Source organism: Thermobia domestica, chromosome 4, assembly GCF_964235325.1.
Source record: "Thermobia domestica chromosome 4, izTheDome1.hap1.1, whole genome shotgun sequence".
Lineage (NCBI taxonomy): Eukaryota > Metazoa > Arthropoda > Insecta > Zygentoma > Lepismatidae > Thermobia > Thermobia domestica.
The window spans coordinates 180,163,179-180,174,921 of record NC_137457.1 but is presented as its reverse complement, the minus strand read 5'-3'; positions in this window follow the sequence as shown (position 1 = coordinate 180,174,921).

Here is an 11,743-nt window from a genome sequence, read left to right as displayed (position 1 = left end):
TAATAAGTATATGGAGGATTACGATAAGAATAAAGAAGTTTCTTACTTAATGTATCTAGATGCTAATAACTTGAATGGGTGGGGTATGAGCCAATATCTACCGTATAAGCGATTTAGACGGTTAAGTGAAGATGAGATTGAAGAAATAGATTTTACAAGTATAACTGATAATTCTGATTCTGGTTACATATTAGAAGTCGATCTTGAATACCCGAAAGAATTACATAACTATCACAAAGACTATCCATTAGCTCCTCAAAACATATGTCCGCCTGGTTCAAAACAATCAAAGCTATTAGCGACCCTATATGACAAAGAGAAATATGTAATTCACTATCGAAACCTAAAACAATGTTTGTCACTTGGATTGAAACTTAAGAAGATACATCGAGTTATAGAGTTCGAACAATCAGATTGGTTAAAGAAATATATTGATTTAAACACACAAATGAGAACGAAAGCAACAAATGATTTTGAGAAAGACTTTAATATGCTCATGAATAATTCAGTATTTGGGAAGACTATGGAGAATATTAGAAAGAGAGTTAATATTAAACTTGTAAGTGATGAGAAAAAATACGAGAAGCTTGTAGCAAAACCAAATTATAAGAGTACTACAGTTTTTACGGAAAATTTAGTAGCAGTTCACATGAACAAGATTAAAGTGCAATTTAACAAACCGATTTATGTGGGTATGTCAATTTTAGATTTATCGAAATATTTAATGTACGACTTCCATTATAAAGTAATGAAACCAAAATACCAAGACAAAATAGAAGTATGTTATACAGATACTGATAGTTATATATACTATATTCAAAGAGAAGATCTGTACAAGGATATGAAAAATTATATTGACTACTTCGACACTAGCGAATACTCTAAAGATAACAAATATGAGATACTAGGGGTCAATAAGAAAATACTTGGTACGATGAAAGATGAACTTAAAGGAACAATCATAGAAGTATTTGTTGGTTTAAGATCAAAAATGTATTAAATCAGGTTCGAAAAAGATAAATGTTGTAAAAAAGCAAAAAGAGTTAAGAAAAATGTTATAACTAAAGAACTGTCATTTAACGATTATAAAGACTGCTTGTTCAACCAAAAAGAAAGTATAAGAAGATGAATTTGATTAGAAGTTATAAGCACGATTTGTACAGTATAGAAGTAAATAAGTTAGCTTTAAGTTGTGTAGATGATAAAAAATTTGTTTTAAAGGATGGTTTAAATACCCTGCCATGGGGGCATTATAAGTTAGAAGAGTTGTAGTTTTAGATGTAAGATTTTAGATTGTAAGTTTTTAGATGTAAGTTTTAGATGTAAATTCTTCATAGTTAAGTGCTATTAAGTTCTGTTTGATTCTTATGTAAATCCTTTTGTAACTAGATTTAGTAATATTTTGTAATTGTGTAACTAGATTTAGTGATTTTTTGTAATTTTGTAACTAGATTTATTGCTTTTTTAATTTTGTAACTACAGTTAGTGATTTTTTGTAATTTTGTAAGTAGATTTAGTGATTTTTTGTAATTTTGTAACTAGATTTAGTGATTTTTTTCACAATTTTGTAACTAGATTTAGTGATTTTTTGTAATTTTGTCGCTAGATTTAGTGACTTTTTTGTAATTTTGTAACTAGATTTAGTAATTTTTTGTAATTTTGTAACTAGATTTGGTGATTTTTTGTAATTTTGTAACTAGATGTAGTGATTTTTTGTAATTTTGTAACTAGATTTAGTGATTTTTTGTAATTTTGTAACTAGATTTAGTGATTTTTTGTAATTTTTATAACTAGATTTAGTGATTTTTTTGTAGTCAGGTGTAAGTTTTTATGATTTTAAATGTCATAAAAGCCTATGCGATCTCACTTTAACATTGTAGTTATGGGAATACTTTGCGATGTATAACTTTGTATAATTAACTGGATCCTTCTGCGTTGGTCAAAAGTATTGGGAGAGGAGTTATTGTGCCAAAAGTAAGCATGTCTTACTACTACCATATTAAACTACCTCGAATTAAAAAAGTGGATCTGTAGTGTGAATATGTATGTTCTGCAGACAACTTCACCCCACCCACTGCCCTTGCACATTATCACACATTATTAAAACTTTCATAATAACCATAACGAACTTATAACTAAAACTACACTACACTACACATAATTACATTTTACTCCATTCATAATGCCCCCAAGCTAATGTATTTACCCCATCCCGTAATATATTTCCTTTATTGTCTGAAAAATCTAATGCCAGCTTATTAAATGCTATTATATATAGTTCATGCTTATGCCTTTTAATTAGCTTTAAATCTCTATATGTCTTAATATATTTAAATAAGTTTTGTTTATAATAATTAAACTACAACTCTTTTGATATTTCATATTTAGTTACTCTTTTGACGTTTTCTCTTTATTTTCTACTCTATAAGCATGCACCTTTGATCCTAACCCTAGAAATTCTGTCATAATTTTACCCTTATTCTCCCCTTTCATCTTACCTATTACTTTCTCATTTGCCGGTGGTATTCCATATATATTCTTTTCCTTATATTCACTCGTGACAAATTATTATAACAAAACAGATGTTTCTCAATTAACAGATACACTCGTGAACTTTACATATGTATAATTTAGTTTTAAGTACAGAAAATAAACATAGCGGTGTATCAAATTAACCAGACAGAGTAGTAGCGTTATATTTCTCTGTTAAATATGAAGTGCAAAACAAAAAACCCCGTTAGAAAAGCGGAAATCTGCTTTCTAATCTTTTATTATGGTAGCAGAGATGAAACAGTATATTTTAAGATAGGCTCCAGAGCCATGTATGGTAATATAAGCTCTGAACCACAAATTTCAGCGAGTAAAATGACAATTTAGGCATTTATTGGTCTCGAACCACAGCTTAACGAGTAAAGAGCCAATTTTTGCGAATGTAAGAACGGAACCAATGGAATCGTGAATTGAAAGCCATTGAAGGATAATGAAAAAAATACTGTCTGTGATTCAACCTAAGGATGATACGTTAATCGAACAGATTAGGCAATCATTACAAACGAAATTGTATCTTGCGTTAGGGAACGTACTTCGACTTTTAACGAGACTATTAGGGAACAAGGAAGTACAGGTTACAGTTGTTCGTCGCCAGGACGACGAGGAAGTGAAATTAGGCATTCTTTTACATGCCGACCTCTCAGCCCATTTTGAAGATTTATTACCTAACGAAATTGTAGTTGTGAAATTTTATATGGAAATACAGATTGTGACTTTGCAAAGGAAAGATGTTAGCTTCCAGACAGACTGGAGTTTCCTAAAGTGATTAGAATTGACGCCGACAAAGAACTGAATGTATTTCGGAGAACAACTACTCAAACTAACTCCGTTACTTTTGAAAGTAGCCTAACCCTGCTAAAGAAATTATATTTTTCGGATAGTATAGATAGTATACTTAGTGTAGTTAGTAAAGTTAGGTGGTCAAATGGAGATGTTAGTAGTGTAGATTCAGATGGGGTGAGTCGTTGGAAGATTGCTGGTTATGTTACGAAGTACAGTAGTTACAAAGCGAAGAAATAGCCTAATCAAGGGGTAATAGCTCAGAGTTAACTCCTGCGCCACCTATGGAGGATAAATCGAAGCATTCCCAGAACTCTGAACGAAAGTTCAGATACGGCAATTGGGACCCTCCGACGGTTCCTACTCTCTGAGTAGTGACCCAGGACCCTCCTATGGATGACGCTGTGCCGTTGTGCCGTTGCCCCTGCTCCAGTTGAGAGGATAAGAAGAAAAGTGACCTAGAGAAGAAAAGTGACGATGGTACCACCTCTGTTTACTCCGACCACCAGGAGCAAATCCAGGAAAAAGTAGAAGACAACGATTCATTGTCCCAGGTAGAATAAACAAGAATATCGGTAGCATTTTTGAGTACGCGCATTTCAGTGCGTGAGTAATCTGTTTACAGGAAATAGAAAATAGAAAAGTTCCCTAAAAACCTGAATCTCAGCATAGTGAGTCTAAAGAAGAAACTAACAATATTAACAACAATAGAGTGCAACTTCTAGGTAGTGCTAGTCCTAAATCTAGTTCTCAACTTGACGATTTGTGGAGAATCACCTGCCACAAAGAAAATGAAAAAATACAAAGAGGAAAAGTAGTGACATTCAACTAGTGTTTCCCAACCATCTACCCGAAATTCATATTAGCACCAAACAACTGATGCTACAAAATCAGCGGTGCGAGTGATATTACCAGAGAATTCAAATTCTATAACAAACACTTCGGCTATAGTTTTTAGAATTCAGCAGGAAGTAGAATTTATGTTGAAGTAAGGACGACCTCAACTTGTCATTTAAAACCTGCCAGTAACACACGTTCAGTAATGTCAATTAATGCTACAACATCAGCTAGTGATAAGCATTCTCGAGATAAATCTGATGGAAATTACAAAATTAATCGCAGGTCTCCGGATAATGGTAGAAAGTTCCTAACGGTGACTATAACACAAGAGGCTGATAATCTTCCCATTTTTAATATTTCATTATCCTCTGGTGTTCAGTGAGCATTTAGACGAGACTGTTTTCTAAAAATAGACATGCCTCAGCGGGATATATTTTTTGGGATTTTAAACCTTCTAGCGGACTAATGGCTTGGTATTATTTCAAGTTTCCCAGGCTCACCGTAACAATCTAATTTGGGAAATTTATATCCCTTTTATAGCCTTAGGTTCACCCCTGACTGGTGAATTTTTACAAACAGGATTATTCTTATTTACACTTGCTGCATCCCCTGGTGTGGATGTTGCCACAGATGAGTATAGGATCAAGAATAGAATAAATCTCCCTCAGAAACAAAACAAGCTAATTCGTCCACTAATACCCATGATTAACCAGAAATGCACCGTCCTACCTTAACTTTAACAGAAGTTAAAAATATTGAGAATTCGAAACAGGACATTACCGAACAACTATATCCAGACTTACCGAAACCAGTGACCTTTCCATCACTTTCTTAGTTCTTGAGCAGCTCAGTAGAGTACGACACTGAACATGAGGAGTCAATATCTCACGAAGAACAAGAAAGAGAATTTACATGTTGCTTAAAATTAGATTCAGTTAGGCCATCCTCGATTGCTAGATCTTCTAGCAGAATATTTGATAAGGCATTGAATATGTTACTGGCTCAACATTTTCCTGAAAGCAATTGTAAATGTTCTAAGTCAGGATCAAATGCTGAACCTCCACTCATATGGTATTAAAACTGAAAGCATTATAAATTTTCTATTAGTTCCGGTTTCAACCGTGATATCCATAGGGAAAAACAGTGAGATGTATTGAAAATAAGTTGTTTAACAATTCAGCGTCCTAAGCTAAATTCTCTTTTACTCCTTTAACACCATGTTCAAACAGAAATAGTAGAAATTAAGCGTTTCTGGTATCATTGATTGGCATAAAACAAACGCTGTACTAGATGTTGACAAACAGTTTCCAGAAATCACTTCAGTCTAGCAAAAGAGAATCTGTATTAATTTACTATAATCCGAAATTGTAGTATTTTACTACTGTGTCCGGTTTCAATATTGATCCACATAGAAAAAGACAGAGAGAGAGAGAGAGAGAGAGAGAGAGAGAGAGGGAAAGTAAGATATAGAAATAAGCTATTTCTGGAATCTATTATGTAGGTGAAGAATAGATTAAATCCTCTAAGATGAGTCTAACGGAAGTGGTAATAGTCAACGGTATACGGTTTCAAAATTAATTGTCATAGAATAAAAGTAGCAATATATAACGAGAAGTTGTTTTCTGGAATAGATTGAACGTGTCAAGGAAATATATCATTGTCAGTGTCTGTCTGCTAAAACACAGAAATTTATTACTATATCTTTTTTGAGATGAGAACCTACATAAGCGGTAGGCAATGATACATATTTCTAGCTACTGCAACAGATATTTACAAAAATCATAGTAGTGTGAAATTGCGTCTGTCCAAATACTGTCATCTGCACCAAAATGACTGCGTCGCTTCACTGCTATTGAAGGACCAGAAAACCTTGTCAAAGCTATTTAACTTGACATTTGAAAAGAGCTGTAATTCAGATTTCAATATCGATCTCTGTACAGGGGGCTGACCGTAAGGTATATCAAGAAGCGGTTTTCTGGAATTGATTCTCCATCCCGAGAATAGGTCCCATTTCTTCCGTTAAACCTTTTCTAAAACCGGAAGTAGTAAAAATCAATCTTTTACGGTTTCAACACTAATTATCATAGAATGAACGCAGCAACAGATAGCGACAAGCAGCTTTCTAGAATCAATTGAACATCTCAAGAAAATATTCCATCTTCTTCTCTCTCTCTCTCTCTCTCTCTCTCTATATATATATATATATATATATATATATATATATATATATATATATATTAAACCGGAAATGGACAAGAAAGTGCTACTTCTTCTAGTGTCTGTATTGATCCCTACTCAGATAATACTAAATGATTTGTATGAGAATCCGTTTCTGTTGTCGATTCAAGGTCACAAGGATTCATCCTGTCTTTGGCCAACTTAAGTAGGAAGTGGTTTCAGGTTTTACCGTTAACCTTCATACAGCAAAAATGGAAATAGATAGCGAAAAGCAGTTTTCTGTATTCGATTCATCGTTCCAAGAATATATTTTTTCACTATTATCTTTGCACTAAAAGTGAAACTAGAAAAACGGAATAGTACTTCCGGTTACATTGTTGATTTCCATAGAAAAAAACGATAATATAAGTAACTTTTTGTTGTGTATTGAGCGTCCGAAGAACATATTATCTCTAATAGTATTCATATATCAAAATTGAAAGTTATTTATCTCCTGCAGCCGGTTTTAATATTGAATATCCATAGTTTCGAGGTCTACCGTGTTCACGTTGTGAAACGAAATACAGTTGTTGTATCTATTACCGTATTATATGACACTTTGTCGTGACAGTCCTCGATGGAAAAGCTGGATTCTAAAAAACATGACTCATATGATTCAGCAAACTAAATAACGAACGCTACTATTACATATTAGCGCTACCTACAGATAGCTTTATAGCACTATCATACGAAGACAGTCAAATGACGAGGCTATTCAAGAAGAAACACAGTCACTCATGGTGCAAATATAGATCGAATGCCTGCATGTACCAGACATTCTAATCGTTTGCATGAACATGTATAGGTCTAACGAGTAGTCTTTTCCTAAATTAGCATAAATGAAGAGTTCAGAGAATAAAAATTGGATGTCCGTTACTACTTTTTTCAGCAAAAGATTTTTAAAACTCAAACATTTTAATTTCGAAAGTAGTGGTCGAGAATGACTCAAGTTTTGTTTGCACGTTGTTTATTATATTGGAGACTAGCTTACAAAATCTTATGTTCAATGTATATTATTGTTAAAAAAGAATACAAGAAAATCGACAAGAGGTTCGTATATACTGGTCAAAAACTGATATATTGCAGGTAAAATAATGGATGAAAGATGCGATGGTTTTTCAAATTATAAGCGACATAATTAAAAATAGATCGCTTTCTTCGTTTCTCATCTTTATTCTCCTTTTCTTCGCTAATTACTTCTTTAAGGGTAACATATAGAAGGCTTGTGCATATGGGCTGCATAAGACATTTAAAGCTTGCAGATCTTGCTATTTTTCTTCCCCGATAGGAAACCTCGATTTAAGAAACAAGAAACGATCTTGTAAATCACACCAATAATTATGATGTTCATAGCATCCTATTCAATCTGTTGTCAATCGACTTAACCCTGTTCTCTAATGTACAAAGTTAATCTTGGAAATGAACTTTTATCTTCTAATTAGTATCAAGTATGGGAGAGTGGGGCAAGGAAAAGAAGTAGGATACAAAAGTTCATTGACTTTGCTGACCTGATAGTCAACGTCGTGCAAACGAATATTTGACATAGTTTACGGAAAGGTGATGGTGCTTAAGCAAGTTTGACAACATTCGAATTTTAAAAATCAGGTTCTCGGACAAAAGTTACGTATTTTTAACTCATTAAATAATAATTCATTGAATATATCTGTATTGCACGCATGCCTGTGACAGAACAATATCGTTGATCCATAATATGATTTTCACAATCCTCTCCTTCTTTTCATTCGATTTTGCTTCTTATTTCGTAGTAATATATATATGCGATCCTTTGCGCATTATTGCAGAGTGTTATTGTAGTAAATTACAACATTAGCACAATTTATCATATAAGCGTCCAACTATCCAGCGAGAGTCATTTCTGGATGTAAGAATTCTTCTTAAAATAAATCTGATTGTGGTTGGCCATTTCTTAATAGCAGGTGAATCACTGAAGAAAACCAAAGTCCATTATAACTGTCCCTCCGCATCACAAAACTTCGGTACTTCGGTGACTTTTCTTTATTCGAAGCTTCATGATTGGCCTAGAGGGAAATGAGTATTTTCTCAAGTACAGAAACTGTGAGAATGATATCCAATTTCGAATCATGAAATTGCCAAATTCACTTACGTTATATGGTATAGGTTTCACTCTGCTACTTTTAATTACATTATTTCAATCCAGTGGTATTTCATTTCTTGATTTTATGTTCAGCAGTCTCATGTTCTTATCACATTCAAGCTACGAATGACACGGACAGGGAATATTACTTGAAACAAAATGAATCTATGCGTTTCATGTGTAATGTAATGAACTCATCTGAATAAAGTATAATTCTTATTTTACCACTGCAAGAGTCACGGAAAAGCTGAAGATGATTGATGTTGGAAGATAATTGTTTTTACAATTTTTTGAAAGAAATAAATGGTTGAAGCTACATTTACCTGTATCATCCTTCAACAGTGGAACATAAACACAGTTGAACATTATCGACAAAAGAGGCAGAAAAATGGAAGTAAAATGAATTTCCCTTTTTTCCACTGTAAGTGATGACGATAATTCTTCTTGCACTTTAGAGGGATTTTCTAAACTGCTGTTGTAGGCTAACCGTAAACCTTTCCCCACTTTTCGATATATTGAATGAAACCCAAAGCGTGCTCAACAAGATGGCATAAAAATCGAAATTTCGCCCAAAGTGGTCGTCCCCCCTTTGCTCCTGGGCTCTTCAAATGTTAATTAGAGGGTTGCTATATTTTCTTTAATCAACACGAATCAACAATTTACCTTAGATAGAAATGTCTCGACAATGAAGACTAGATAGAACTCTCATTTTACACTAACACGGTTTTCTCAGTTCACTGTCCATTCCCGTTCTACTACTGTGTCCCCTTACGATGTATGGGGTTGGCTGTAACTCGCTACTGCCATCGGCTCAGATCTTTGGTGGGCGCGTGTTCTATGGTAACCCAGATATCCGACGTGTTTAAAACTCCATGTGTGACCGTTGTATAGGTAAGAATTTGTACATCTGGAAGAATAAAAATTGATACGTTGGATATATGGGCATTGAGTAGAAGAGTATTTAATGAATTCGTAGATATCCCATAGAAAAAACAATTTTAATTTTGGATACTCTTAGAAAGATTTACTGGATTTGCGCTTTCATATTTCCAAGTGGTCACATGATTAGCCTGCGCGCCATAAGTGCGTGAAACCCGGGTTCGTTTTTTGATAGTTCATGTGGTTAGGATCAAGCGTTAAGCAGTACCTCTCTTTTCCGATAGCGTAAGTGCAGTACATTATGCTGAAATGTAAATCAACTACAGCTCTTAGGTAAGGATCTGAACAAATGATTAAATGTAATGCGCATATATATAAAGAGAAAAAAAAACTGAAGACAAGACTACCAAAAATAGAGTAAGGTTAGGTGTTGGAAATAAAAAGTTTTAAGTGCGCTAAGTGAAAGAAGTTTTTGTGTATTGAGAAAATTAGAAAAAGTCCTCATTATTTGCAAGCAAAGTAAAACAGATGCGTAATACAGAAGATAGAGGGACCTAATAATAGTAAATGTTACAAGTTAGACACCAACTCGGCTCGGGAGGGAAGTTGTGTCTCTAAAAATGAAAAGTTTTGTCGCATCAAAGTGAGAAAGAAAATGATACTTACTAGGGATGATTCAATACCGGGACGAAGAACCTGGGGAAAACCTATATATCTTTTGAAAGCTGTTGCCATGAGAAGTACGAAACCGTTTTCAAATCACGGGAAACCCGCAAACTGACCCTATATGAGGCTGGTTTGTTGGTGTTTGTGACCCTATGTATGGTATATTCGACAGAAATAAAAATGAATATTACGATGCAACACACGTAAGCCCCTGAGGCCATCACGTTCCTGTTTGGCTCACTGCTAGAACGTGACTCGAGTAAGGGTTTGATAATAAAACTTTGCACCTAAATATACCCATTTCGTCAGTATTGCCAACGAATTGTAAATACAACTTGGCAGATGGTTTGTTTACCACTCGATGTATATCTATGAAAACACGGCATAAACAGAATTCGTCAGTAGAGAAAATATACTTCGGATATATTCCTCTTCTAAGAATCCCAGTTTATCATTGTTGCTAACCAAGTATAAAAATAAGAAATTGTAAAACACTTTCCGTACGATGAGACGTTTATTCACCAAGCTTTGCAGAAACATCACACGAACTATAGAAAAAAGATGTTGAGTGTGACACTCTTCCAACCCTTCTAGGTTATCAGTGTTGCCAACAAGTGTAAACATCACAATGTTGAAAATGGCATGAATGTTATTGAACGAATATATGACAAACGTAATAGGAGCAGCATTGGACAATGGAAAAGATAATGAGTGTCCCCATCTCCAAAGCACCTCACTGTGGCAGATATAATTAGATTGTTGCCCATACTAGGTCTGTAGTATGTTTGTGAAACCACAAGCACAAATGTTGTCTTGTTTGCCAAGACTTCATGCGAAAATCTTGAATGTTCGTATTGGTTGGTAACACTGACACACTGGGGTGCATGGAAGACGGGGAGATACACTGTTTTCCATTGTCCAATGCTGCATATATTATTTCAATGGCAATCACGCCATTTTCAACATTGTCATGTTTACACTTCTTGGCAACACTGATAACCTAGAATGGTTGGAAGACGGCGACACTCATCATCTTTTTTCTACAGTCCGTGCGATGGTTCTGCAAAGCTTGGTTTATAAACGTATCATCGTGCGGAAAGTATTATACAATTTCTTATTTTTATACTTCGTTGGCAACAATGATAAACTGGTGTCCTTGGAAGAGGAATATATGCGAAATATATTTTATCCAGTGACGAATGATGTTTATGCCGTGTTTTCATTGATATACATCGAGTGGTATAGAAACCATCTGCCAAGCAGTATTTACCATTTGTTGGCAACACTGACAAAATGGGTACGTTTGAGTGCAATTTGATATTATCAAACCCTTAACCGAGTCACGTTCTAGCAGTGAGCCAAGCAGGAACATGATGGGCTCAGGGGCTTACGTGTGATGCATTGTAATCATTTTAATTTCTGTCGAATATACCATACATAGGATCACAAACACCAACTAACTGGCCCCATATAGCGTCAGCTTGCGGGTTTGCCCGTAATTTGAAAACGGTTTCGTACTTCTCATGGCAAGAGCTTTCAGGCGATGTATAGGATTTCCCCAGGTACTTGGTTCCAGTATGGTATCATCCCTAGTTAATATTATTTTTGTTCTCAACAGTCAGAACACGAGGAAATATATTGCTCGTATTTTGATAGTTGAACAATAGTAATATACCAACCAACCAACCAACTCTA